Source organism: Paroedura picta, chromosome 14 (assembly GCF_049243985.1).
Source record: "Paroedura picta isolate Pp20150507F chromosome 14, Ppicta_v3.0, whole genome shotgun sequence".
Lineage (NCBI taxonomy): Eukaryota > Metazoa > Chordata > Lepidosauria > Squamata > Gekkonidae > Paroedura > Paroedura picta.
Window position 1 is genome coordinate 13457872 of NC_135382.1, and position 26555 is coordinate 13484426.

The window sequence follows — 26555 nt, forward strand, 5'->3', positions numbered from 1 at the left end:
GTGTCTCAAAGGGGCTTACAATCACTTTCCCTTCCTCTCCCCACAATAGGTGCCTTGTGAGGCAGGTGAGGGTGAGAGCTCTGAGAGAACTGTGACTGGCCCAAGCTAGCTGCATGTGAAGGAGGAGTGGGGAATCAAAACCAGTCCTCCAGATTTGAGGCCGCTGCTGTTCACCAATACACCAAATATTGTGTTCTGAACTGCCCAAAGAGAACACGCCCAGCAGGTGTTTCTTTGGTTTTTAGTAAATACGTTCTGTCGGCTGCATTCATAAAAGTGTCGGCCTCCGGTCGGGGACTTTCCCAAATGACAACTAATCTCCAGCCAGCAGAGACCCCTCCCCCGAGGGAGAGTGGCTGCTTTGGAGAGGGGGTTGGGTGCCCTCCCCATCCCCAAATCTCCCAGAACCTCCCAACTCGGAGGTGACAACCCCCTGCATCCCCTCGTCCGTTTAAAGGAAAGGAAAGCACATTGGTGGCCATTGGATGTTGCCTCCCCTGCCTCATTCCTACCTCCCCTTGCACAGTGCCTACATCAGCACTTCTGCACCTAGGACATTTGCATGCCTCTAGTGAAGGGAGATTTGAATCTCAGGAGCTCAAGTCTCAAAGCCAGTTTGGTGTAGTGGTTAGGAGTGCGGACTTCTAATCTGGCATGCCGGGTTTGATTCTGCGCTCCCCCACATGCAGCCAGCTGGGTGACCTTGGGCTCGCCACGGCACTGATAAAACTGTTCTGACCGGGCAGTGATATCAGGGCTCTCTCAGCCTCACCCACCCCACAGGGTGTCTGTTGTGGGGAAAGGAGAGGGAAGGTGATTGTAAGCCGCTTTGAGCCTCCTTCGGGTAGAGAAAAGCGGCATATAAGAACCAACTCTTCCTCTTCTTGTGGTCTCTAAGGGGCTTCTGGCCTTTGTTTTATTGCACACAAGTATGGCTACCCTCTCAAAAGATCTGCCGTTACATGCTTCTGCCTGCTTTGAGCCTTCACAGTAAACAGGTCCGTTCCCTGCTCCCGAGAGGCTTTCCCCCGCCCCACACAAGCCCACCTGATGCTTTTTCATCCACGTCAGGAAAAAGAGTCCTCTTCCAACTCCTTTCCGTGGAACCCGTTCCAGAGCCAGCCTTTCTCTTGGACGGACCACTCTCTACCTGTCTTTGCTCTTAGAATCATAGAATCAAAGATGCATAGAGCTGGAAGGGGCCATGCAGGTTGTCTGCTAGTCCAACCCGCTGCTCAATGCAGGGTCCGCCTAGAGCAGGGGTAATCAAACTGCGGCCCTTCAGATGTCCGTGGACTACAATTCCCAGGAGCCCCTGCCAGCATTCACTGGCAGGAGCTCCTGGGAATTGTAGTCCACGGACATCTGGAGGGCCACAGTTTGACTACCCCTGGCCTAAAGGATCCATCCATGATAAGAATCTGTCCAGTCACTGCTTGAAGACCACCAGTGAGGGGGAGCTCGCCACCTCCTTAGGCACCTGATTCCATTGCTAAACTACTGTGAAAATGTTCTGATATCTAGCCGGTACCATTCTACATGTAGTTTAAAGCCATTCCTTTGGGTCCTCTCCTCTGCTGCCAACAGGGACTGCTCCCTGCCCTCCTCTAAGTGACCACCTTTCAAACACGTCAAGAGAGCCATCCTGTCCCCTCTCAAGCTCCACTCCTCCAGAATGAACATTCCCGTGTCCCTTAGCCTTGCTTCACAGGGCCTCAGTCCCCGGATCATCCTTGTCGCTCTCCTCTGAACCCTCTCCATTTTGTCCCCACCCTTTTTAAAGTGAGGTCTCTGGAACTGCACACAGGACTCCGGGTGAGGTCTGACCAATGCGGTACTCAGCAGGACTATGACGTTTGGTGGTTATGGTGTGACGCCACTGCTGATACAGCCCACAACTGCATTTGCCTTCTTTACCACCACATCACACTGTCTGCTCATATTTAGCTTACAGACCAGAAACACCCCATGATCTTATTCCCACATACGGCTTCCCAGAAGTGTATCGTCAGGCCTCATTCTCAGACTTACATCACATTCCCACTGAGCTCCCTCCCTTCTGCAGACTCCATCCTCCCTGGGGTCTACCCCCAAATCTTCAGGAATTCCCCAAGATGGAATTAGCAGCCCTAAAAAGACATGCTTCTTTTTGTATCCCGCTTTTCACTACCCAAAGAGTCCCAAAGTGGCTTACAAACAAACCCCTTTCCCTTTCCCTCCCCCTGTGTGGTAGGTAGGGCTGAGAGAGCTCTAACAGAACTGCTGTGTGAGAACAACTCTAAGAGAACTGTGAGTAGCCCACGGTCACCCAGCTGGCTGCATGTGGAAGAGGAGTGGGGAATCAAACCCAGTTCTCCTGATTTGCCTGCGCTGCTCTTAACTGCGGCACCACTTCTAGCTGGCTCTCAAAAGGACCTCCTTCCACCATGAAACTTTCACTCCCCGATGGCCTAACATGAAATTTGCAACCTGAGCTTTCAGAGATCCCCACAAGATGTTTCACGTTGGAAAATTTGAACTGGATTTGCTTTTCTGCATTCATTTTGTCTGTTCTTCCCTGAAGGAAGTCTGGATTCATGCTGCGTTTTATTTGTTCTTCCCAGTGATTTGCCCTAATGATCCACTGGATAGATTGATACTATCCTCAGAGGTATCATCTCAGCACAAGAGGGGACAGGGTTTTGATTTCGCAGCCTGGCTCCGCCTCCACACACTCATGGTGGGAAGGGAGCCCCTCACAGCAGGGGAAGGGGGCGACTTGGTATCCAGCTGCCCCTTGGAGAAGAAAGGAAGGGTGGCTGGGACCCCTCTCCCACTGTTTTGCACAATTCATTTATATTACGGGAAGCGTATCGCTTGCAGATCTGTGCTGGTTTTTAATTGTCACCAATCAAGAAGAAGGGAGAAAAAGAAATCAAAATACACAGGAGTAATCATCCAACTTCTCCGCATACCTAAAAAAAAACAATTAAAACAACCCGTTAAATAACCAATTATACAAAAAAACTACATCTATTGATTACAAAATGATTTTAAAAAACAATTTATAGGCCCCAATAATCATCTCAAAACAAAATAAAATTATACAATATTCTCAAAAGAGGGAGGAGGAGGAGGAGGAGGAGAACTGTTTTCTTAGACCCTGCTTCTCACCAACCAAAGTAGACTCAAAGCAACTTGCCTTTCCTCTCCCCACACCAGACACATTGAGAAAACTGCTCTGTGAGAACATCTCTAACAGGACTGTGACTGGCTCAAGGTCATCCATCTGGCTGCAGGCGGAGGAGCGGGGAATCAAACCCGGCTTTCCAGATGAGAGTACGCTACTCTTTAGCCACTCTGACACACCAGCTCTCCCATAACCTACTGCCAGGTTCTCTTAACTGGAGAAGCCGGGGCTTGAACCTGAGACTCTCTGCATGCCAAGCAGATGCTCTGCCACTGAGCCACTGAGCCACTGCCCTTTCCCTGCCCCACCCCTAGCAGCCACAACCTACCCCTCACCCCCCTAAACTTTGGCACCAGATTTTTCCAGGTTTTGTTCTTTAATAGCTACCGAATGTTGCTATATCAACATTGTGCTACAAAAATATATCAGGTTCTGTGATTCTGTTAGAATGAAAATGTGCTATTTTGGAAGAGGATGCACATCATTCCATGTTATGTTAAGTTTGTTGCAGGGTCAGTACAGAACCTTGTGGCACCTTTAGACCAACAAATGTATTGTGGTGTAAGATTGGGAGAGCAGAGTCCATGCTACCTGAAGAAGAAGAAGAACTGGGGTTTTACACCCTACTTTTCACTGCCTGAAGGAGACCCATAGCAGCTTACAATTGCCTTCCCTTCCTCTTCCCACAGCAGGCATCCTGTGAGGTAGGTGAGGCTGAGGGAGTTCTGAGAGAACTGTAACTAGCCCAAGGTCACCCAGCTGGTTTCATGTGGAAGAGGACTGGAGAATAACACCAGGCTCTCCAGATTAGATGCCACTGCTCCTAGCTACTACATCATGTTGATGAATGAAATTTTACCTAAGTGATACGTGTGTGTATGAGTATTCAAAGAAGAAAATGGGATTCCACACATAATTATACACACACTTCAGCTAAGACTAGACAGACAAGAAACAGCAGGAGGAATATCACAGTACGATGCAGAATGCAAATGAGGGTCAGGTCTCCTTGGTGGCACGGAGAGCTTTCCCTCAGCTCCATCTGATTCACCAGCTGTGACTTTTCCTGGAAAAGAGTGATCTCAACACAGTGATCCAGGCCTTCACCACATCCAAGCTAGATTACGCAGCAAGAAGCAGCCCTTGAAAATGGTCCAGAAACGTCAACTGCTCATAATGCGGCTTTCAGGCTACAGTCAGGGATTGGCTACAGGGATCTCGGCATCCTTGCGCTGAAAAATCTGCACCCTTAAGGCCCTAAATGGCTTGCGACCAAGATAGTTGAAGGACCATCTCCACCTATACTGTCTAACCTGCCAGTTAAGTCCTTTCAAGTCCTCCTGTCTTCAGAGGTGAGGGAACTGTTGCCTACAGGCAGGGCCTTTTCTGTGGCAGCTCCTCACCTTTGGAATGTTCTCCCCATTGAGGCTTGCATGGCACCTAGTTTAGTTGCTAGGTTAAAACAAACCTTTTACACCCAGCCTTTCGGTTGCAGATTTTAGTTAACAGCCTCAAGCGCCACATCCTGAATGACCCACTCTGTCCTCGATGTCCCCAGGTGATCTCTAAGGGACACAAGATGTCCCAGGCTGGACTTTGTAGATTGAGTTGGGATAGTTGTTTCCGCCAACTTCTATGTACTGTTACTGTTTTAATGGGGTTTTTATGGGGTAATTGTTATGGGTTCAATTGTTAGCCGCCTCGAGGCGACAAAAGTCGTGAGAGGTGGGATATAAATCCAAGAATAAAATTAAACAATTAAAAAATAAGGACAGTGCCACAGGAGGTTGACCATTTCCTGCTTCGTGCTGCAATGCATCAGCTGACTGGCTCCATGCCTACTATGTGCCACACATCTTGAAACATGCCAGGGAGGAGACGAGGCTGTGTGGCCACGCTAGAACTTTGGAGTCAGGACTCTGGGAAGGTCCGATTTCTCTTAAACCTGCTATTGCCACATCCTCTGTTCCTTGGGGAGCTCTTACTGTCCCTCCAGCCCTCCCTTCTGCGGGTGTGTCCTTCACAAGTGGCCAGGCTCTGCAATGGTTAGCAGCACCATTTCCCCGGTCTGGCAGGATCTCACACAACCGAACGAACGACCCGCATCTGCTTCCAAAAACTGGTACAAAAGCCCAGGGATTAGGGCTGATCCCAAAAGCCTATTAAACAGGATTCTGCAATCAAATAATGGCTCCCCCGCCCTCCATCCCTTATTCAAATTGCTCTTCAGGTCTAAACCTTGACCTGGGGGACTGCCAACAAAAGATGTCCCCAGATTTTATATGGGGTGTGTGGGTGTGTGGCGGGGAAGCCATTTTTACCTGCGTTTCTAAAGTGGGGGTGTGCACATGTCAGCTCTTGCACCATGCTTCCTGCATGACTGAGAGCCATTCACTTTGGGGGGTTTGTTGCCTGAAGGAGAGGGAGAACATTTGATGCTGCTCTCTGTTGTCAAACTGCGGCCCTCCAGATGTCCATGGACTACAATTCCCATGAGCCCCTGCCAGCGTTCGCTGGCAGGGGCTCATGGGAATTGTAGTCCATGGACATCTGGAGGGCCACTGTTTGACTACCCCTGGGCTAGAGGGATGGTTCTCCTTCCTGTTTTGCATGTGAGGGAAAGAGAGAGAAAGAGGGAGGGAGGGAGGAACCTGGCGTCTCTCTGTGTGTGACGGGAGGGGACTCGGTGTGGGTGTGAAACAGAGAGAGAATTCATGTGGATTAAATCGTCTTGACCCTCATTTCCCATCAGTAAAGTACATATTTATAGAATCAGAGTTGGGAGGGGCCATCCAGGCCATCTAGTCCAACCGCCTGCTCAATCCAGGATCAGCCTCAAGCATCCAGGAGAAGGATCTGTCCAGCTTCTGCTTGAAGACTGTCCTTGAAGACTCCCCACCTCCTGAGGCAGCCCCTTCCACTGCTGAACTACTCTGACTGTGAATGGTCCCCCTCCCCAATATCTAGCCGGTATTGCTCAACATGTAGTTTAAACCCATTACTGTGGGTCACCTCCTGTGCTGCCACAGGAAATGCTCCCTGCCCTCCTCCAAGGAACAACTTTTTGGATAGTTCAAGAGAGCCATCCTGTCCCCTCTCTGCCTCCTCTTCTCCAGGCTGAACATCCCCAAGTCATTCAGACTTTCCTCATTTAATCAAGGATTCCCTTGCATGTTTGGAAACTGGACACTATAGTCCTTTTGCTGGAGGCAAGCAGGTCTGAGGGTGTCCAGTGCCTGGACAAGAGACCTCTCAGCGACTGAAGGCCATGACTGTTTTGCTCCAGCCAACTGGGATTTCTGCAGGGGCCAACTCAACAACTGCCCCCACATGTGTTTCCTCCGTTGTGGCTCCCACCTTGTGGAATAGCCTACCCAAAGAGGTCAGGAAATCTCCAAGTTTCCTGGCTTTCCACAAACCATGCAAAACTGAACTATTCAAGAACACTCTACTGTGCAGGCGATAGGGTTCCACTGCCCTAAAATGGTTTTACAAACTACATTAGATGCATAATTAGGGACTGTCCATCCTGGATTCTGTCTACAGAGATTCATGGGGGATCAGCCTATCAATGGTTACTAGTCTTGGTGACTGAGGGGACCCGCCACATTCAGGAGCACTCATTGTTGGAATTCTAATGCCAGGAGGCAACTTCTCGGGAAGTTCTCAGCTTCTGTGCCCTGTTGTTGGCCCTCCAGAGGAACTGGTTGGCCACTGTGTGAGACAGGACGCTGATCTAGATGCTGATCTAGTCCAGCAGGGCTCTTCTGATGTTCTTATAAAGACCTCAGCTTCTGTGCCCTGTTGTTGGCCCTCCAGAGGAACTGGTTGGCCATTGTTTGAGGCCCTATAGTGGACTAGATGGACCACTGGTCTCATCCAGTGGAGCTCTCCTTATGTTCTTATACTGCCATGTTTAGCTCCTTTGGGGTGATTGCTCTGGCTACCTATGGATGATCCGCCTGGAGCCCCTGGGAGAAAGGCGAACTACAAAGACCTGAAATAAAATTAAAGGAAATTAAATAATCACGATCCATGAAGCAAGACAAAAAAAAGGGAGGATAATTGAAAAACTGAAAACACCTATTTGGATTTCTAATCCCCGCTTACTCAGTGGCGGTGTGTCATTTCCCAAACTCCCTTCAATCATCTCTTCCACATATGCTTTGAAATCTGTGCCACAAGTTCACTTGATTTGAATTCTGGGACAAGAACATTGCGTCCTGCGTTCCAGTGTTGTCGCAGACACTCCGTGTTAGCTTTGGCCCCCTGCCCTCCCCCTGCAGCCCTATGGGGATCGCAGTAATGGTCTACGTCTCATGCCGGGTAGAAATTTCACAGATCCAAAATATTTAATATTACATTAAAAAAAAAAACCTCTCGCAGACAAGACGCTCTAATGTGATATTAAAACTATATCACATTAGAGAGAATCTGAATGAATCCTTAGGTGCATTTTCCAGATATTCTTTAATCTCAAGAATGCAGCCCCAGGGACTGCAGGATTGCTTTATCTTTACTGGTGTCTGTACTTTCCAGACATTGGGGAATGTCTGAGAAGCCAACAGTCCCTAAATTACAGGGTAGTGAAAGAACAGGTCTGTGGTAAGGGCCCTGCTGCCATGATGCTAAATGTCCCATCTGAACTGTGGCACAATGTGAGAGCCAGTTTGGTGGAGTGGTTAGGAGTGCGGACTTCTAATCTGGCATGGAGGGTTCGATTCTGCGCTCCCCCACATGCATCTCTGTTTCATCGTCCCCTTTTCTCTCCTGGCTCTCGGCTTCTGCCTTGTTTCTTTCTCTCCACTTTAGTGCCTGCAGTGAGAAGATACAACATGAACAGAAAACTGGAGTGAAATTTATACCCCGTCGCTTCCTCAGTTGTTAGAGAAAACTCCTTGCCCATGGTGACCCCTTCACAAAAAAACCCACATAGGGCATTTTTTAGAAAACTGAAACCCAGTGTAATTTGTCACCTTTATTTATTTGATTTTTACACTGCCCCTCTCCACAAGAAGGGTTGAGGTAGTTTTGCAATAATAAAGTGCAATAATAAAGCGCAGCTTAAAACCAATTTAAAAATCTTAATATACGAAAGTCTTAATATAAAGAAAAGAACCTAACCCCCCCCCCCAGAGTCCTATCCATCCACAGTTTGCCCAACCAACCACATCAATCCCAAATCAATCCCATGTCAGTCCTACACCAGCTTGGTGCAGTGGTTAGGAACAGCGGCTTCTAATCTGGCGAGCCGGTTTTGATTCCTCGCTCCTCCTCCACATTCAGACAGCTGGGTGACCCTGGGCTCGCCACAGAAGTGATAAAGGTGCTCTGACCGAGCAGTAATATCAGGGCTCTCTCAGCCTCACCTCCCTCACAGGGTATCTATTGTGGGGAGAGGAAAGGGAAGGCGACTGTAAACTGCTTTGAGACTCCTTCTGGTGGAGAAAAGCAGCATATAAGAACCAACTCTAATTCTTCTTCAGGAATATCAGGGCTCTCTCAGCCTCATCTCCCTCACAGGGTGTCTGTTGTGGGGAGAGGAAAGGGAAGGGGATTGTAAGCCACTTAGAGACTCCTTCGGGTAGGGAAAAGCGGCATATAAGAACCAACTCTTCTTCTTCAAATCCCCCAGGAGTGATGTTACAAATGAAATCCCCAGAGGAGGGGCAAGATCTTCTGTCAGCCTGAACTCAATCAAAGGCCTGGCAGAAGAGCTCCGTCTTGTAGGCCCTGCGGAATTGAATTAGCTCTTAGGTTACCCCTAAGGCTATCCTTGGCCTGGATTGCCTTCCTGTAACCAAGCCTGTAGCTTCCTGGGGGCAAACCCGTACCTTGCAGCCAAAGCCCTTTCCCGCTCCCTTCACCTTTCGTAGCTTCTAACAGCACTGCACATAAAACTTTAATGCCTGTTCCAAACACACGGAGGCCGCAATGCGCCTGGCCGTACAACGTCAGCCCCATCAAAGGAGATCTCACAGTTCAGAGCTCTCCTCACTCGCCTGCTCCTTCTCATACCACTCCTCTGCATCACAACCTGTGCTATGCTCCTCTGTGGACTTCTCTGCCACGGGACTGCAGTTCTCCTGCCACGAGTGGCATTTTCCTGTGGCTTTAAAAACGACGGGTGCTGTTTTGTGAAGCTGGATCAGGCAATTTCAGGCCTGCTGCGGTCTTTGCTTTCCGCACACGCTAAGTGAAGTGAAATAATAAATAAATAAGTTGCGACTGCAAGTGGATTTCACCGTTTCATAAAGTCCAGTGACAAAGTGCATTGAATGGGGGTGATTTAGTGTGCATTATTCAATGTGTGCGAAAAGAGCCATAATGTGTTGCTTTAAGCCTGGAAGAAATGGTGCATATGTGGTCATGTGAATCACATGCAATAGCTTTGCAGTAGCTCAGCGGAAGAAAGCCAGCTTGGTTTAGTGGTTAGGAGTGCGGACTTCTAATCTTGCGAGCCGGGTTTGATTCCCTGCTCCCTCACATGAAGCCAGCTGGGTGCCCTTGAGCTCACCATAGCACTGATAGAGCTGTTCTGACCGAGCAGTAATATCAGGGCTCTCTCAGCCTCATCTCTCTCATAGGGTGTCTGTTGTGGGGAGAGGAAAGGGAAAGTGGCTGTAAGCTGCTTTGATACTCCTTTGGGGAGAGAAAAGTGGCATATAAGAACCAACTCTTCTTCTTCTTCTTCTTCTTCTTCTTCTTCTTCTTCTTCTTCTTCTCCTTCTCCTTCTCCTTCTCCTTCTCCTTCTCCTTCTCCTTCTCCTTCTCCTTCTTCTTCCCATGCCACTCTTTGGGTCTTAGGAACTGCATTCTACCATGGCATTCCCTCTTGTGGCATTTAGGATAATATGTTGGTCCCTTTGGGGAAAAATCCCAGAGCAACCTTTTTGTGATGCTTTTGGTGCAGCTGAGACCGTCTGACCACCTAGCAAGCCCTGCAGAAGACCCCTGCTGCTTCCCCAGGGGATTTCCCCCACTCGCACATGGAACACAGAATCCCACGGAATGTGAGGAGCGCGTCCATGAGGCCGTCCTCTTTCTCAGTGTGAGTGGTGGGATTCCCGGAGCTTTAGCAGGATAAACTCCTTTTGTAATATCTCAAAGGAAGAAGAAGTTTATTGTACCCTGCTTTTTATTACCCAAAGGAGTCTCAAGGGGGTTTATGATCATCTGCCCCTCCTCTCCCTACAACAGACACCCTGTGAGATATGTGAGGCTGAGAGAGCTCTGAGAGAACTCTGACTGGCCCAAGGCCACCCAGCAAGCTTCATGTATCTCAAAGGGGCTTAAAATCGCCTTCCCTGCCTTTCCCCATAACAGGTACCCTGTGAGGTAGGTGAGTGAGAGAGCTCTGAGAGAACTGAGACTGTCCCGAGGCCACCCAGCAGGCCTCATGTATCTCAAGGGGGCTTAAAATCACCTTCCCTTCCTCTCCTCACAACTGATACCCTTTTAGGTAGGTGAGGCTGAAAGAGCTCTGAGAGAACTGTATCTGGACCAAGGTCACCCAGCAGACCTCATGTGTTGCAAAGGGGCTTACAATCACCTACCCCTCCACCCTCAAAATCTCCAGGTGTTTTCCAACCCCAAACCAGCAGCCTTATATCTCAGAGCCTCATGACACCTCCAGTTCACTCGGGATTCAGGGTCTTATAATCAAAGATAGGCAGACAACAGGGGGATATTGTGTGGGGCCCCCTCCCCTGCCTTAGGAGCTCAGAGCTTATTTTCAGGTTGTCCATTCTTTGAATTCCAAAAGGCCAGGTTAGGGGAAGCAGAGAGGGCCGCCGGGAAGTGGCAATGTTCGCCTATTGGCTTCACCATTCTGCCCACCCCCAAGGGAGTCTGAGGCATGACCACATTCCCCATCAGACCCCTAGAAAAGCATGCCTGGCCTCGACCAGAGCCAGGACCTTTTCGGTCCTGGCCCCAACCTGGTGGAATGAACTCCTGGTCAAGCTGCGGGCCCTGCGAGAACTTTTGGCATTCTGCAAGGTCTGCAAGGTTTTCCACCAGGTCTATGGTTGAAGCCAGGGCAGTGAGGAAGATTGAGTTGGGCCCCCCTGGTGCTAGATAGCACCCGTGCCAAGTGATATTGATGGCCCTCCTCCAACCCCTGTTTGGATTTGCGCCTCCACTCTGGTCTGCCAGTTGCCTCTGTTCCTGGTCCTCTGCTTGGCTCGAGAGCTTGTTACAGAACGGACTAGCATGGCACCATCTTCAGTCGTCTCCCACCTCTGCAAGCTTTTGGCCATGGAAGAACCCCTCAGATTTTTTTCAAGCTTTGACCAACCCCAGAAGTGGTGATATGGCCCTTCAAGAAGTGGGGGCAGAAGAAAGAGGCAGGAGCCAGCCAATCGATCGATCATTTGCCATTTCCATTGTGGAGAAAGAGACGAGGTCTGTAGAGTTAGAGGGGAAGTGGGCTCCAGTGATGTCTAGTGATGTCAGCGGCCATCCAAACTTTTGGGAAGAGCTGTGGAACCTCTGGAGAGCTCACACGGAACCCCAGCATTCCCCAGAACCCTGGATGGCAAACTCTGACTTTGGCAAACTCTGACAATTATAAAACTGGGGGAAGGGAACTAAGGTCTTGTAGTTCCTCTGAACACAACTAGTTGTAGGGCTGTTCAATCTGGGTTGTGAAATTCCTGGGGATGGTAGAGTTTCAGAACAGAACAAAGCATGGTAGGGATGTGATGCCAATAAGCCCACCTTCTTCAGGTGAACTGTTGACATTCGAGGATGGAGGATGGCAACCCTTGCTAGCTGGCTGAGCCACGAGCCATGGAAGCAGGGCCAGGGACAATGCAAGAGCTGCAGGCCTGACTGTAGCTTCATCCAAATCTCCTCCGATCCTGCAGGGACCAGAGAGCAGCAGAAGAGATTTGGGATGAGGGAAGACAGCGAGAAACTCTTGAAAAAGCCGGCACTGTCAATTCTGCTGGTCACGCAAGCCCCACAATGGACCAAAAGGTCCAAGGAGGAATAGCTGTGGGAAGGGGGCTCCTTCATGGGTCTGGAAGCAAATCCAGGAAACTGCATGGGCTAAGGTGGTCAGCTCTAGGGAGGGACTGCAGCAGGAAATATTGCCCCAGACCCCACTCCCCAAAGCAACCATTTTCTTTTGGGGAACTGATCTTAGTCGTCTGGAGATCAACTGAAATAGCGACAGATCCCCAGGTGCTACCTGGAGGGTGGCAACCCAAGCAGGGACCACACCTTCCCCACATTTTGGACTCTCTCACAACCCTACCTCATACCCAGAGGATAACAATGGTATAGCCTTAGGACAATACAATGGCTGCCAGGTAGGATTTGGAGCAGGGAGCGATATAGATGGAACCAGGCAGATGAGGACTTTCCCTTCCCCTTGGGGCCCACCCCAGCTTGGCTGCGATCCTTCACTGAACACACAAGAAAGCAAGCTTGAGCAAGGCCACATGGAAGATGGTGAACACTAGGGAGGTACAACAGAAGGACCTCAGTGCTAGGAGCAGGGGAAATAATAATAATAATAATAATAATAATAATAATAATAATAATAATAATAATAATAATAATAATAATGATGATGATGATGATGATGATGATGATGATGATGATAATGATAATGATGATGATGATGATGATGATGATGATAATAATAATAATAATAATAATAATAATAATAATAATAATAACAATAATAATAATAATAATAATAATGGTGATCAGTGCTGTAATTTTATAAAAATGGCGTTCAGGCCAGATCAACCTGTATGAATGCCAGAGTTAACTGGCTAAACGCCTGACCTTTAAGCTAATGCCACCCGAATGCCTGCAGATGGGACCCATTTGGAGATGGCCTGGATAAGGAGGAGAGCACGGTAACCTTTATGATCCAATCCGCCGGATTCTCAGGCTTTCTCCCAGAGAAGTAGGATACATTTTATAGCACTAAAGGATAGCTGCATAAGGGCAGTTGTGGGATAAGGGTGGGACAGGGCTGGTCAAGCTACGACTCTCCTGGTGTTCATGGACTACAATTACCATGAGTGCCTGTCAACAAGGTGCTCATGGTAATTGTCATCCATGGACATCTGGGGAGTCACGGTTTGGCCCTCCCTGCTTTGGGGCCTTTATTTATTGATTTATCACATGGCATGTGTGGAATGTAGCCTAAAATTGTTGGGCAGCCAGTCAAGAGGCATTTGCCATTGCCTGGTACTCCTCATAGATCCTGGTCCTCCCCGGAGGTCTCCCTTCCAAGTACTAGGCGGGGCCGACCCTGCTTAGCTTCCAAGATCAGATGGGGTTGGGCTTGCCTGGGCTATCCTGGTCAGGTTCCTCCAGAGCCTGGTGTGCATGATCAAGGTTACCAATCCAATGGCACACAGGAGACTGGCAGATTCAACATCATGCTTCACAATTGCTTCAAACATACTTGTAACTGACACCTTTTTGAACCTGCGTGCCCCTTTGGAATTCTGACATGGCCTGCTCAGGGCAGCAACAAAATGGCTGCCAAAGATGGCTGCCAAAGGAGGTGGAGCCAGCCACAGAACGACCGTAAACACCTACCTTTAGTCAGACTTTTGAAGCGCCTTGTGCAATCGTGACAGCTGTCATCCAAGCAACGTTTTGAAAAACCCGCACAGTCAATGACATCTCCAGTGGCCAATCAGAAGCTGTGCTGGGCAAAAGCCCCCTTGACCCCATCCACTTTCAAAAAACACTTGGCAGGCACCAGGGAAGAGGCCAACAGGCCCTACTGGGGACCCTTGAGCTACACACAGAATCTGAATGACCGAGGACCCTCCCCTGCAGGCCCAAGTGGGGGGGCAGAAACAGATTTGTGAGGTCTCACTCTGAGACACATGCACATATGTCCTTCACAAGGAGGGGCATTCCAGACAGCAAAGAACATCCTGTGTTGTGGTCACGCTTTGGAGGTTTTTAATCTCCCGGAGAGAGAAAATTGAAAAATGTTGATTATTTAAAGAGGAAATCTATACAGTCAGTCAAAACAAACGCTTTGCAGCTCTCTCTCTCTCTCCCTCTCTCTCTCTCTCTCTCTCTCTCTCTCACTCTCTCTCACTCATTTCCCCTCTCTCCTCCCACCCCCTCCTTTCCGACTGGCCAAACAAGGAGCCTGAAGTGATGTCCCCCCCTCCCCGCATTGCTTTTCACAAAAGGTGCTCCAGGAGGAGGCTTATGGAGAGCCTCTGGCGGCTGGTTTTGACATTTAGATCAGCCTCCGTGTGTTTAATCCCAGGCGGTAGAAGTAGCTTAACCCGTCAGGCCAACGCACCATCAGGCCTGCCTCTTCTTGATCCAACCTAAGCCCGGAGTTTACCCCCCTTGATAATCGCTGATTCACACGGATCATGGGATTGCTGCGCTCAGCGCTCAAATCAAAAGGTTTCGCTGCCTCCAGGAGAGCGGCCCGGGCTGGGAGCTCAGAGGGAATCTGAACAGCCCCCCCACACACACACACACACCCACACACCCACACACACATCTTCTGTTATCTAGATTTTGTCTTTCTTGGAGGTTGTGTGTGTGACTCACAAGGTGCTTTTAATCTTGGTGCTTGGAGAATGCTGGGCGGGGGAAATAGAGAGCAGATCCTAGAGAGCCAAGGCCTAGCTCAGAGGGATAGGAGATGGCCTGGCCATGGGTGGAGTGAGGATGCCAGCCTCCAGGTGGGACCAGGGGATCACCCAGAATTACAGCTCATCTCCAGAGGACAGAGATCAGTTCTTCTGGGGGAAAGGGCAGCTTTGGAGGGTGGACTCTGTGGTATTGTACACCACTAAGGTCCCTGTCCTCCCTGGGTTTGATCCCCACATTCCCAACCTGGACCTGCCCTCCCTCCCCCCATTCCCTGCTGCTGACGAGGGGGAACCTGGCAGTCCTCATTCTAGAACATCCTTCCACGTCATTGTCATTTCTGCTGTGGCCCCACAAAGGACAGCAGGTGTTGTGATGACTGTAGCCCCCTCCCCGTTTCCTCCCACCAGGTTAGGCTGGAAGTGATGTCATAGCACAATGCCCAAAAGGTCTCTGTATGGTGATGTCACTTACAGTTTGTTACAGGAAGTAGCCTCATGGCCTGGAAAAACTCTGGCATACTTCCTGTTTTCCCCACCTCAACATTATACTCAGGGCAAATAACCAATATGAGGGAAAGCTTGTGGTTTAGGACAGACCAGACAATTGCAAAACAATGCAGGGGGGAAGGGGGAATATATCAAAGCAAACAATATTAGAATATTATTTTATTTTATTTATTATTGGATTTATATTCCACCCTTTGGAAACTTTGGGCTAACTGTACATTCAGTATACTAACTTGTCCTTATAAAGCTCCCCAAATTAATAACAGTTAAAAATGTACAGTCCCTTAAAATTCGAAGTTTTAAAATTTTTAATAATTAAAATTGAGCATTGTGCTTTCTTCAGAGGGGTGGGGGAGAGCCCCTCAGAGCTCCAGTGCAGATTTCCAGTCTGGTGAGGTCTGGCAGAGAAAACAGCAGTGGCTGAGTTATTACAGGCCTCAGCTCTAGGTCTGGCAGAACAGCTCTGTCTTGCAAGCCCTGCGGAACTAGCAAAGGTCCTGCAGGGCTCTGATCTCATCAGGCAGAGCGTTCCACCAGGCTAGGGCCAGGGTCAAAAAGGCCCTGGCGCTGGTTGAGGCCAACTTGATTTCCTTAGTGCTGGGGACCCTGAGCTGTTTTTTCTCTCTCGAGTGTAAAGTCCTTTGGGGGCATAGTGGAAGTTCAGCACGTCATATAAACAAAGCTCTCTCTCCACAGACACTGAGTCCTGTTTCTATTACAAAGTGCCCTCCAAAATGCCCTCCACGACAATTCTATTTTACACGTTCTGTGGAATGATCAAGCTCAGGGGCCTTCCCGACCTCCTCCAGCAGGCCAGGCCATGAAGAGAGAGACGCAGCAGAGAAAGCTCAAGTAGAGCCTTCCCGACCTCCTCCAGCAGGCCAGGCCATGAAGAGAGAGACGCAGCAGAGAAAGCTCAGGTAGAGGACAGTGTGGCTCTTATTCATTCGAGAGACAAGAGGCAGATCTAGGGACAAGTGGGTTCAAGGCCAGGATGGACTCTGCAGGTAATATCCAGGTTCTCCCAGAGTTTTCAAGAATCAAGAGCAGCAACTTAGATCTGAAATGTCAGGTGTTGGGGGCTTCCCCCCCTTGGCCACAGCCCCTTCTCCACTGAGCTGTCCTTGGTCCTGTTGTGGCCGCCCGTAGTTCTGTCAAGGTCCCAGCTGGAGATCCAAGCTAGGATTGTGAAGCTGCGCTGTAACTGACCACTGTGTAGCTAGCTAGATCCCTTCTGCTGGATCCAGTCAGTTTAAAGTGAAACTGACCCACAGCACACAACGGTGGGAAGATCGATTGTGGGTTTCTTTGTATACAAGTTGGGGTTGGTTGTGGGTTTCTTCGGTTCAGTTTGCCTCTTGTACCATCATGCTGGGGTCACTTCAGAGAGTGGACTCGATGAAGTTATGGGCTCCTGAGCTTCCTCCTCTCCCAGAACTCCACCCTTCCCAGGCTCCACTCCCAAATCCCCAGAAATTTCCTAGGCTGCAGTGGCAAGCCTCACCCAGCCCCTTGGAACTGAGTGGATGCCGATAGAGTTTCCCACCCTGATAGGGATGCCAGACTGGGAGAGCCCCGAAATGACATCTCAACAGATCCCTTCCCATGGAGAAAACAGAAGCTCTGGAGGGTGGACTCAAAGCCCCCTAAGGTGAGGTCCCTGTCCTACCCAGGCTCCATTCCAGGAGTTCCCAGCCTGGATCTGGCAACCCGACCCTCCCATTCCCTGCAGGTGTTCAGGTGAGACCTGGTAACCTGAGGCAGGATCTGTCCCTTCTTCCCCTGTAGTGGTTTGCATGTGACGGATGATGCTCTTTATCTGGTCGCTACCAAAGCTTGAGAAAAGCTGTGATTTTTAAAAAGAAGATTCCTTAGCGAAACACACCCCTCAGTCCATGGCGTTTTTCCACTGCTCCTCTTATTTTAGCCATGTTCGGTAGGACACGCCTATGTTGCATTTCTGGGGAATGCCTGCCTCTGGCCCCTAGGTGAGTCTGGTGTGGAAATCCTGCCTGCAGAGCGATTCTGATCTCTCCAAGAAGGCTGGAGCTGTGTTGCTCCAAGGAGGAGATGGCGAGCTCCGCTGTGCAGCCAGGAGGCAGCAGAGCCTGGTGATGCCATGGGTGCACAGGCACGCTGGGTGGCTGGAAAGGCTGCTGTTTAACAAGGGCTCTTATTAATGGCGCCAGGGACTCTCCCTGGATTGAGTCTCCCCTCCGGCTTTGCCTAGTTAAAGCTAATGGCCTGTAGCATGTTCAGGAGACAGAACAGGCAGAGGTGTACAGGCAATTGAGCACATCTGGCATTATGGAATGGCAAGGATTAGGGATGCAGAGCTAACAGTGGGGGGGGGGGCTTTAGCACTCTGTAAGTTATGACATCGCCTTCCCCATGGTTTCGAGCATCCAAGGAAGCCCACACTGATAAGGATAGGGTGGATGGTCAGGCATTGTATGTGCTTCTAATTATCCTTTGTTTGCAAATTATACAGATGCACGTCTGCTAGCTCACATATGCATTCTGTAGCTTACAGAGGCTCCCCTGAGCCCATGTTGGTCATAGGACCGTGTCTTTCCTCTTCAGGTTTCCCACAGCCGGCAACTGGATCTACAGAGAGAGCCAGCATGGTGTCATGGCTAAGAACAGGGGATAGAGGGGCCAGCCCCCAATGGACATGAGGATCCCCTGGAATGACAGCTCATCTCCAGACTAAATGGAGAAAATGGGTCGTTTAGAGAGGGTGGGCCATATGACATTGGACCTCACTGAAGCCTCTGTCCTCCCCAGGCTCTGTACACAAACCTCCAGGAGATTCCAAACCTGGAATTGGCAACAATACCACACATCCCCGGCTGGTGGTCAGGGGGATATGGCAACCCTAGCTAGTGCTTGGCTCTAATCTGGAGAACCGGGTTGGATTCCGCACTTCTCCACGTGAAGCCTGCTGGGTCACCTTGGGCCAGTCACTGTTCTCTCACAGCTGGCTGGTGGTCAGGGGGATATGGCAACCCTAGCTAGTGCTTGGCTCTAATCTGGAGAACCGGGTTGGATTCCGCACTTCTCCACGTGAAGCCTGCTGGGTCACCTTGGGCCAGTCACTGTTCTCTCACAGCTCCCTCAGCCCCACCTGCCTTACAAGGGGCCTGCCGTGGGTAGGAGAAGGGAAGGCGATTGTAAGCCGCTTTGAGACTTCTCAAGGTAGTAAAAAGTGGGGTATACAAGCCAACTCTCCTTCTATTCTTAAAATGCCCCTGTTCTTACAGTTTTCACTTAAAAGTGAGGACCCCTAGCCCCAGGATGGGGAGCTTCAGCCCTGCCAAGGGAGCCAAAGGCATGGAGCAGAGTGGAAGTAGTTTCTGGAAGGCAGTGGCAGCAGAACAGAACCTTCCCTAGACTGCAAGGGCCAGAAGCAGACCTGGGTGACGGCAGCGCTGTGCCAGGAAGGAAGAAGCTAGGGAATGGCTGGATTGCATTGTCTCTTCTCCTCCTCGGAAGACACCCAGTGCAGCCTTTTAGGAGATTACTCTGATGCAGTAAAGGGAATCAGCTGCCTAAGGCATCCTAAGCACAGGATCCAGATCAGTCCTGGCCAGAGACACCTAAAACTGCAAGCAGAGGTCTGGCAGCCTAGGATAGAGACTGAAGAACAATAAGGACAACAGCCCTGATAGTCAAGCTTTGGGCGCCCCAGGATACATTCTGGACCGGTGGATAATGAGGCCTAATACAGAGACCTTCTTCCCAGTTTCCTTGAGGCTTCAATTTGTGGTGCATGGCAGAGTTTGGTCCACAACATGATGTGTTGCTGGCTATAGACTTGGTGGCATGCCATGGACACTGATGCTTTGCCAGTGCACTCTACCCTATCAATGTTTATGACATTCCATTCGGCCCCCATTTAGCCATCGGAGTGGGGAATTAGCAGCCCCAATTTCCCTCCCTCAAGGAATTGAAGAGCAGGAGTAAAAATGTCCTCCCCAGAGGGACCGCCTAGGCCAGCCTTTCTCAGCCTTTTCACGGTTGAGAGATTGCAGAAACATTCTTCAGGCTTTCAGAAACCCTGGAAGTGACGTCAGCAGGCCACACCTCCCTGCCACACCCCTGGAAGTCATGGTGACATCACCCATTAACACTCCCACTGGATGTGACCTCATGGTTCATTGCCCCCACCTCACCCCAACACCATAAACAGCCCAGGGGCCTACTCTGATGGACGGGGAACAGGGCTGGGGCAGGCATCCACCGCTTTGTTGCCTCCTTCCCCCCCCCCCCCACCAAGGCAGTTAGTTCAAATGAAAGTACCTCTCAGCACTCCAGTCACTACCACGTGTGATGAGTCTTGGCCAACAAGGATTTTTATGACCTCCCCAACCCTCTAGGTCCATCATTGGCCATTTTGGGAGGGGGAGGCAGGCTGGCATAACCATATATCACCAATACATTCATTTTTCAATTAATTAACTCCCACTCAATTGGGGAAACTCATCCAGGAAGATTGAGAAACCTCAAGGTTTCACAAAACCCCTGATGGGAAAGCCTGCTCTATGGTCAAGACCAGGGGTAGTCAAACTACAGAACCTCCAGATGTTCATGGAATACAATTCCCATGCAAATGCTGGCAGGGGTTCATGGGAATTGTAGTCCATGGACATCTGGAGGGCCGCAGGTTGACTCCCCCTGGTAAAGACCATAGAGACTGGGGAGGCTGCCTAGAGCATCACCCAGAGCTGACATCACATTTTTTTTCCAGCACTCCCTTTCCATTAGTATTATAGCTTGTGAAAACACTAAACATGATCTTAGAGCAGGGGTAGTCAAACTGCGGCCCTCCAGATGTCCATGGACTACAATTCCCATGAGCCCCCCTGCCAGCATTCGCTGGCAGGGGGCTCCTGGGAATTGTAGTCCATGGACATCTGGAGGGCCGCAGTTTGACTACCCCCGTCTTAGAGGCTTTTGTGCTTAACAAGGAATTGTTCTGGTCTACTTAAAAGCTCTCATCAAGATCCAGAGTGAAAAAGAACTCAGACTGGTGCTGTGGACAGCAGAACCTCATGCAATTTGTAGCTTGTCTGTGGAGACTTGGTTCTCCCATGTCCTGAAGAGCGGAGCGTGTGTGTGTACCCTTCTGATTCATAATGCTGCAAAACAGCTGTGAAGCTGTCAATAAAACATACTGCTGGAAAGTGTCACAATAGGTACAAAGGAGATTATTTTTCTACCTGCACTGATAACATGAAGTTAAGATGGAGTTAATTTGAAAGATTCAATCTCTCTCTCTGTATTTGTAAAAGGATACCAGCCACACTAAATAAAGATGTGTCAAATTGCCACTGCATTCACATTTACCATGTTTAACACAATGCAGTCTTGTCATCTTCTCAATTTCATTAGATTCCGGCCTAGCCAAGGCGGCTTCTCTCTGTGGCCCAAACTTGGTGTGGTGTGGGGAGCTTCCGCTCAAAATTATGCACCTTCAGAGCATGATTTGTGGGTCCCCTGGGACTTTCTTCTTTAAAGTGGATCAAAAATGAACCTTCTTTGATCCTGTTCAAAGGGGGGAACTGCAGAGAGGCTGAACAGAGAGGAGCATCCTTTGGGACCCCTGTCTCCAATCACTAAGGAGGGGGCCCTGGCTTCAAAATGGGACAGGGCCACGTTCCCCTTCCCTTCAGCCCCTTAAAGAGCACTTCATTTTCCCCAGGCCAGCCACATGGTACCTTGACAGCAGTGGTTCCCAGCCTATGCCCAGTGTGGTGTAGTAGCTAAGGATGAAAGCTTCTACTCTAGTGAGCTGGATTTGATTCCCTGCTCCTCCACATGTAGCCAGCTGGGTGACCTTGGGCTAATCACAGTCCTGTTAGAGCCGTTCTCACAGAGCAGTCTTGTCAGAGCTCTCTTAGCCCCACCTACTTCATAGAGGAAGGGAAGGTGATTATAAGCCGCTTTGAGACTCCTTTGGGTGGAGTAAAGCGGCATATAAGAACCAACTCTTCTTTTGATATGGTGACCCACAGGTTTGCATGGCAGAGCCCCTTCCCTAGGAGGAAAAGCTGAAGCATCTGGGAGATTTCAATTTAGAAAAGGGATGACTAAAGGGAAACGTGACAGATGTTCATAAAATTATGTACAGAAGGGAGAGAGTTACAAAAATACATTTTTCTCCCTCTCCCAAAATACTAGAACTGGAGGACATCCAATGAAGTTGACAAGTTTAGGACGGACAAAAGGAAATGCTATAGTCCCACTGTATACTGCATTAGTCAGACCCCATCTGGATTCCTGTGTGCAGCTCTGGAGGCCTCACTTCCAAAAGGATGTGGTCAAAACTGAGAGTGCAGAGGAGAGTGACAAAAATGATTCAGGACCTGGGGACCAGGCTCTGTGAGGAAAAGCTGAGGGAGATGGGAATGTGCAGCCTGGAGGAGAGGAGGTGGAGAGGGGACAGGGTGGCTCTTCTGAAGTATCTGAAAGGTTGTCGGTTAGGAGAGCGTGAAATGTTTCCAGTTGGCAGCAGAGGAGAAGACCAAAGGAATGGCTTTAAACTAGATGAACAATATCGGATAGATATCAGGAAAGAAAATTTTTTCACAGTCAGAGTAGTTCAGTGGTGGAATCAGCTGCCTAAAGAGGTGGTGAGCTCTCCTTCCCTGGCAGTCTTAAGCAGTAGCTGGACAGATCCTTCTCCTGCCTGCTTTAGACTGATCCTGCATTGAGCAGGGGGTGGGACTAGATGGCCTGTCTGGCTCCTTCCAGTTCTCTGGTTCTGCGATTCCATTCACAAAGTGTGTGATTAAAATGTGCCCATGGCTGAAGTGATGGCCACAGAAATAAACAGCTTTCAAAGGGGATTAGTTAGACTCCTAGATTCCTAGGATCAGTCTGTCAATGGCTACCCAATGGGTTTTGCCATTAATGTCTGCTGCAAGAGGTTCTGTCTTTCATCATGTTTATTGCTGTTTGTTGCCATAGCTGAGGTTAGGGGCTGGCTATTATAACGTTAGAAAGCTTGAGCTAAAGGTTAGGGGGGGAGATGGCTATAGGGGTGTGAATTATTGTTGTTGTTAGGTGCAAAGTCGTGTCCAACCCATCGCGACCCCATGGACAATGATCCTCCAGGCCTTCCTGTCCTCTACCATTCCCAGGAGTCCATTTAAGTTTGCACCTACTGCTTCAGTGACTCCATCCAGCCACCTCATTCTCTGTCGTCTCCTTCTTCTTTTGCCCTCAATCGCTACCAGCATTAGGCTCTTCTCCAGAGAGTCCTTTCTTCTCATGATATGGCCCAAGTATCTTCAGGATCTGGCCTTCTAAGGAGCAGTGTGAATTATAGTACTAGCCATTTGTTTGCCTTTCATTGTGTGCTGTGCTGTCATCTCTTTTGTTCCTGGGAGAATGTTCTGTCTTTGATCTGCAGCTTGGACTTTTCATGCTCAAAGTGGTACTAAGGGGGACCCATGGGCATCGGCATTGGCGGGGGAGGGGGGTTTCCATAAGTCTTGGCAAGGGTAGTAGGAGCAGCTAGTTAATCTCCAATGAAGTCAGCTTCTCTTCAACCTGACTTTTCTTATTGTGGCAATTAGCTGAACTTCACACTAGCCATGATGACTGAGGTGGACCTCCCCATTTGGAGGCACTAAGCCAGGGGTAGTCAAACTGCGGCCCTCCAGATGTCCATGGACCACAATTCCCAGAAGCCCCTGCCAGCGAATGCTGGCAGGGGCTTCTGGGAATTGTAGTCCATGGACATCTGGAGGGCCGCAGTTTGACTACCCCTGCACTAAGCCATGGGTAGTCTTTCTGGGAGACAGCATGCATTTCAAGAGCCACCGAAGAAAAAGTTCCCCTCTTGGTAGGTCACAAATTAGTCAACCTGTGGTCCTCCAGATGTCCATGGACTACAATTCCCATGAGCCCCTGCCAGCGTTTGCATATGCTAAGTAGGGTGGGGGTTCCCAAGCTGAAGGGGGTCCTCATGCATTTTTGCACAGAATACAGTGAGGGAAAGCAGAGGAGACGGGCGGGGCAGAGGCGGCACCCCACAGAGGAGCAGTGTGGGTGTGCAGACAGCCTTCTCACCTGTTCCCACCCACTTGCTCCACTTTCACACCCCGTGAAGACCCAATCCTACTTAGTAGAGAAAATCATTTGGGACTCATGCCTCCCAGCCTGTGCTCACTGGAGGAACAGCAAGGGGAACTGGGAAGGAATAATCTTGGGCCACTGGTCCTTGATATAGAATCACAGCCAATGCACTGATGACGCAATGGAATCCCCGCTCTCGAAACCTTCAGGAGAGGACAGAGCAGTGTCTGTCTGGCAACTAATTACCACAGAGGGCAACTGATGACCAGGGTGTAAACTGCACGGAGCTTTTATTCCAATCCCAGGTCGATTCAGTCCCTGCCCTCTACACAGAATAAGATTTCCGTTTTGATTTTGAGTGATTTAAATTTTCCTTTTGCAACAAGCAGGATTGATCTGGAGTGACCCTACCTTTATTGTGCTTTTACCTCTCAATATTTTAAGATTCGGATTGAAAAAGCAGGCTTTTCTGAATCTGGGCTTTGCTCCGTGGTAGAGAACCCCTGATTGGCCAAAGCTGCTCATATGACAAGCTTGCCTTAAAGGAGAAGCCCCTAATTTCTCTCAACTTCTGTCAATCTTGGATTTTTTTTCTCCCTTCTCTGCCTTCTTCGATCCTCTCCCCCCTCCCCTTCAAGAAAAGAAAGAAAGATGCTGTGCTTGGCTCCCCCCCCCTTCAGAACTACCCTAACCACATACAGAATATTTTTCTGCTTCAATGGGGAGGGCGGGGGAGAGGAAGGCCCGAGTTCAAATCGATCTGAATTCAACAGGATTGACAATGGAATAAACAAAGTAAGTGCAGACTCTGCTTTGGATTGGAGGTGAGTGATGGCTGTCAGTTCATGTGACAAATGGTGCATGCGTGAGACGGGGGGGGGCTCCAATGTGAGGCACTCTGTCTCCCTCAGAACAGCATCCACCCAAACAAGACACCTCTTTCAAGCAAGCTAATGATCATTCTGTGCTGCCTTGCTCCCTTCTACTAGCTATCAAGGCGCTGTGGGGGAAAGCGTCCTCCCAATGGGATGTGCTTGCATCAGAAGTCTGGTGTCGTTGTGTGTTGTGTGTGTGTGTTTCTGGTGTTGCAGAGCGGGATCCGGGCCTCCCGCACTCAGGAAACCTCTCAAAGACACGGCTGAGCCGCGCACAGCTAATCTTTGGTCCTTGAGGTGTGTGGCACAGCCCTAATTGGGACAAACACCTCTGGCTGTGAGCGCTAATTTGATTTTCTTTTGCGGAGGGAGCTTCTTTTGATTCCTTCGCTGGCTCCCTGTGCAGCTAGCTGCGCATCACAAGAAACGGAACATCCAGAGCTGTTTGTCTCTGGATTTGAATTTCTCTTGGTAAAGAGCTATGGAATTAGCTTGAAAGGCACAGAGCTTCTGTGTCTTATCTCTTGTAATTAATATACTTTTGCACTGGCAAAAAACCACCCCTTTGGATCCAGGGCCAGCCGGCAGCCAGGTGTGAGCCAAAATGAAGACGGTTCCCTCAGCAAACGCAGGCACAAAATGTACTTGCTATAGCAAGGTGTCCAGAGCAGAAAGCTGCCAAGAATTATAAGGATGTCTGGATGGACTGATCTGAATGATGGAGTCTTCCTAAAAACATTTACTTACTTTTTTCTTGGAATTAGTTGGTTAACAGACCTCCAAAACATCTTATTGCTTGCAGAAGCCTTTCTCAACATTCTTCAGGCTTTGAGAAACCCCAGAAGTGTCGCAATCCTGCAGAATCTGGTTGGGAAGCAGAGCTGTGGACACGCCCACCTGTGTCCCCTCCCCTCCCCACCCCCTCCAGGCCCCTACTGGCCGTTGGAGGGAGGTCGACATGACCATATATAGGGCTTCACAAAACCTTGGTTGAAAAAGCCTGGCTAAGAGTCATGCTCAGATTGTGCAACTGAAGGCTGTGGCTTCTTTGACCGCATCAGTCCATCTCCTGTTGAGTCTTCCTCTTTTCTTGCCATCTCAATTTATACATTTCAGTTTCTAGGGAGAGTTCATACTCAATTTGATCTGGAACAACCTTTCTCAGCTGTTACTGTCGAGAAACCCCTGAAATATTCTTCAGGCTTCGAGAAACCCCAGAAGTGGCACAATCACACAGAATATGGTTGGGAAGCAAAACTGTGTCCACGGCCACCTGGGGTCCTCCCCTTCCCACCCCCCTCCAGGACCACCATTGGCCATTTTGGGAGGTGGGTCAACATGACCATATATGGTCATATCTCCCAATGAACGTTTAACCAATTTTATATATATAACTCCCCCCTCATTTGGGAAACCCTTCAAAAGTTGTCAAGAAACATTAGGGTTTCATGAAACCCTGGATGAGAAAGCCTGATCTAGAACCTACTTCTTTGTCCTTTTGGCAGTCCATGGTATCCCTAAAACTTGTCCCCACCATCCCATTTCAAAGGAATCTCCTTCATTCTGTTTTATTGTGATTAGAATTTTTGTGTATGGTTTTACTGCCCCTTCTACAGAACCATCTGAAGCAGAGATACACTCTTATATATTCATTTGAGTCAATTGCTTTTTCAGGCCGTGACTATGCTTATGACGGCCCTGCCAGTGATCCTTTATTGTTTGCCAGGGCTTTTATGGCTGTTCATGTTTTTTAATTAGTGCCATGAGCCAACTTAAGTATTTTAAAGAAGGAGGGCAGCATGCACTTCAATTAAATAAATAAACAAAGACAAGACAAGCAGAATCATTCATAGCTCGCAAGTACTATCAAACACTTCAAATTGTATGTATATACTAGGGACAAAGCCCGTTACATTCAGGAATACAACAGGCACTAGATTGGGGGGGGGGGGGTGGAAGAACTCACCGGCAGGGGCAGCTCTCACGCAGCAGGGATCTGCAGCCTCCAAGCCTCAGAGGGAAGTGGAAGGAGGAGAGGGTGGTCAGGGGTGGGGGAAGAAAGACAATTGTCTGGCTGCTAGACAGAGAGGCAAGCTGGTTGGAGGAAGGCACTAAGGGGCGGGACAGCCACCCTGAGTGGGTGTTAAGCGCTGAGTGGCACTTAAGCCATGAGACCAGCTCCTCCTCCTAGGCCTTACTAGAAGTATTAAGTGGAACAGATATGTGTAATTTGCAAACGAATAGCAGAAAGTTCTTTGTTAAGAAATTCTTAACAAATTGTATCTAGAGCAGGCTTTCTCAACCAGGGTTTCATGA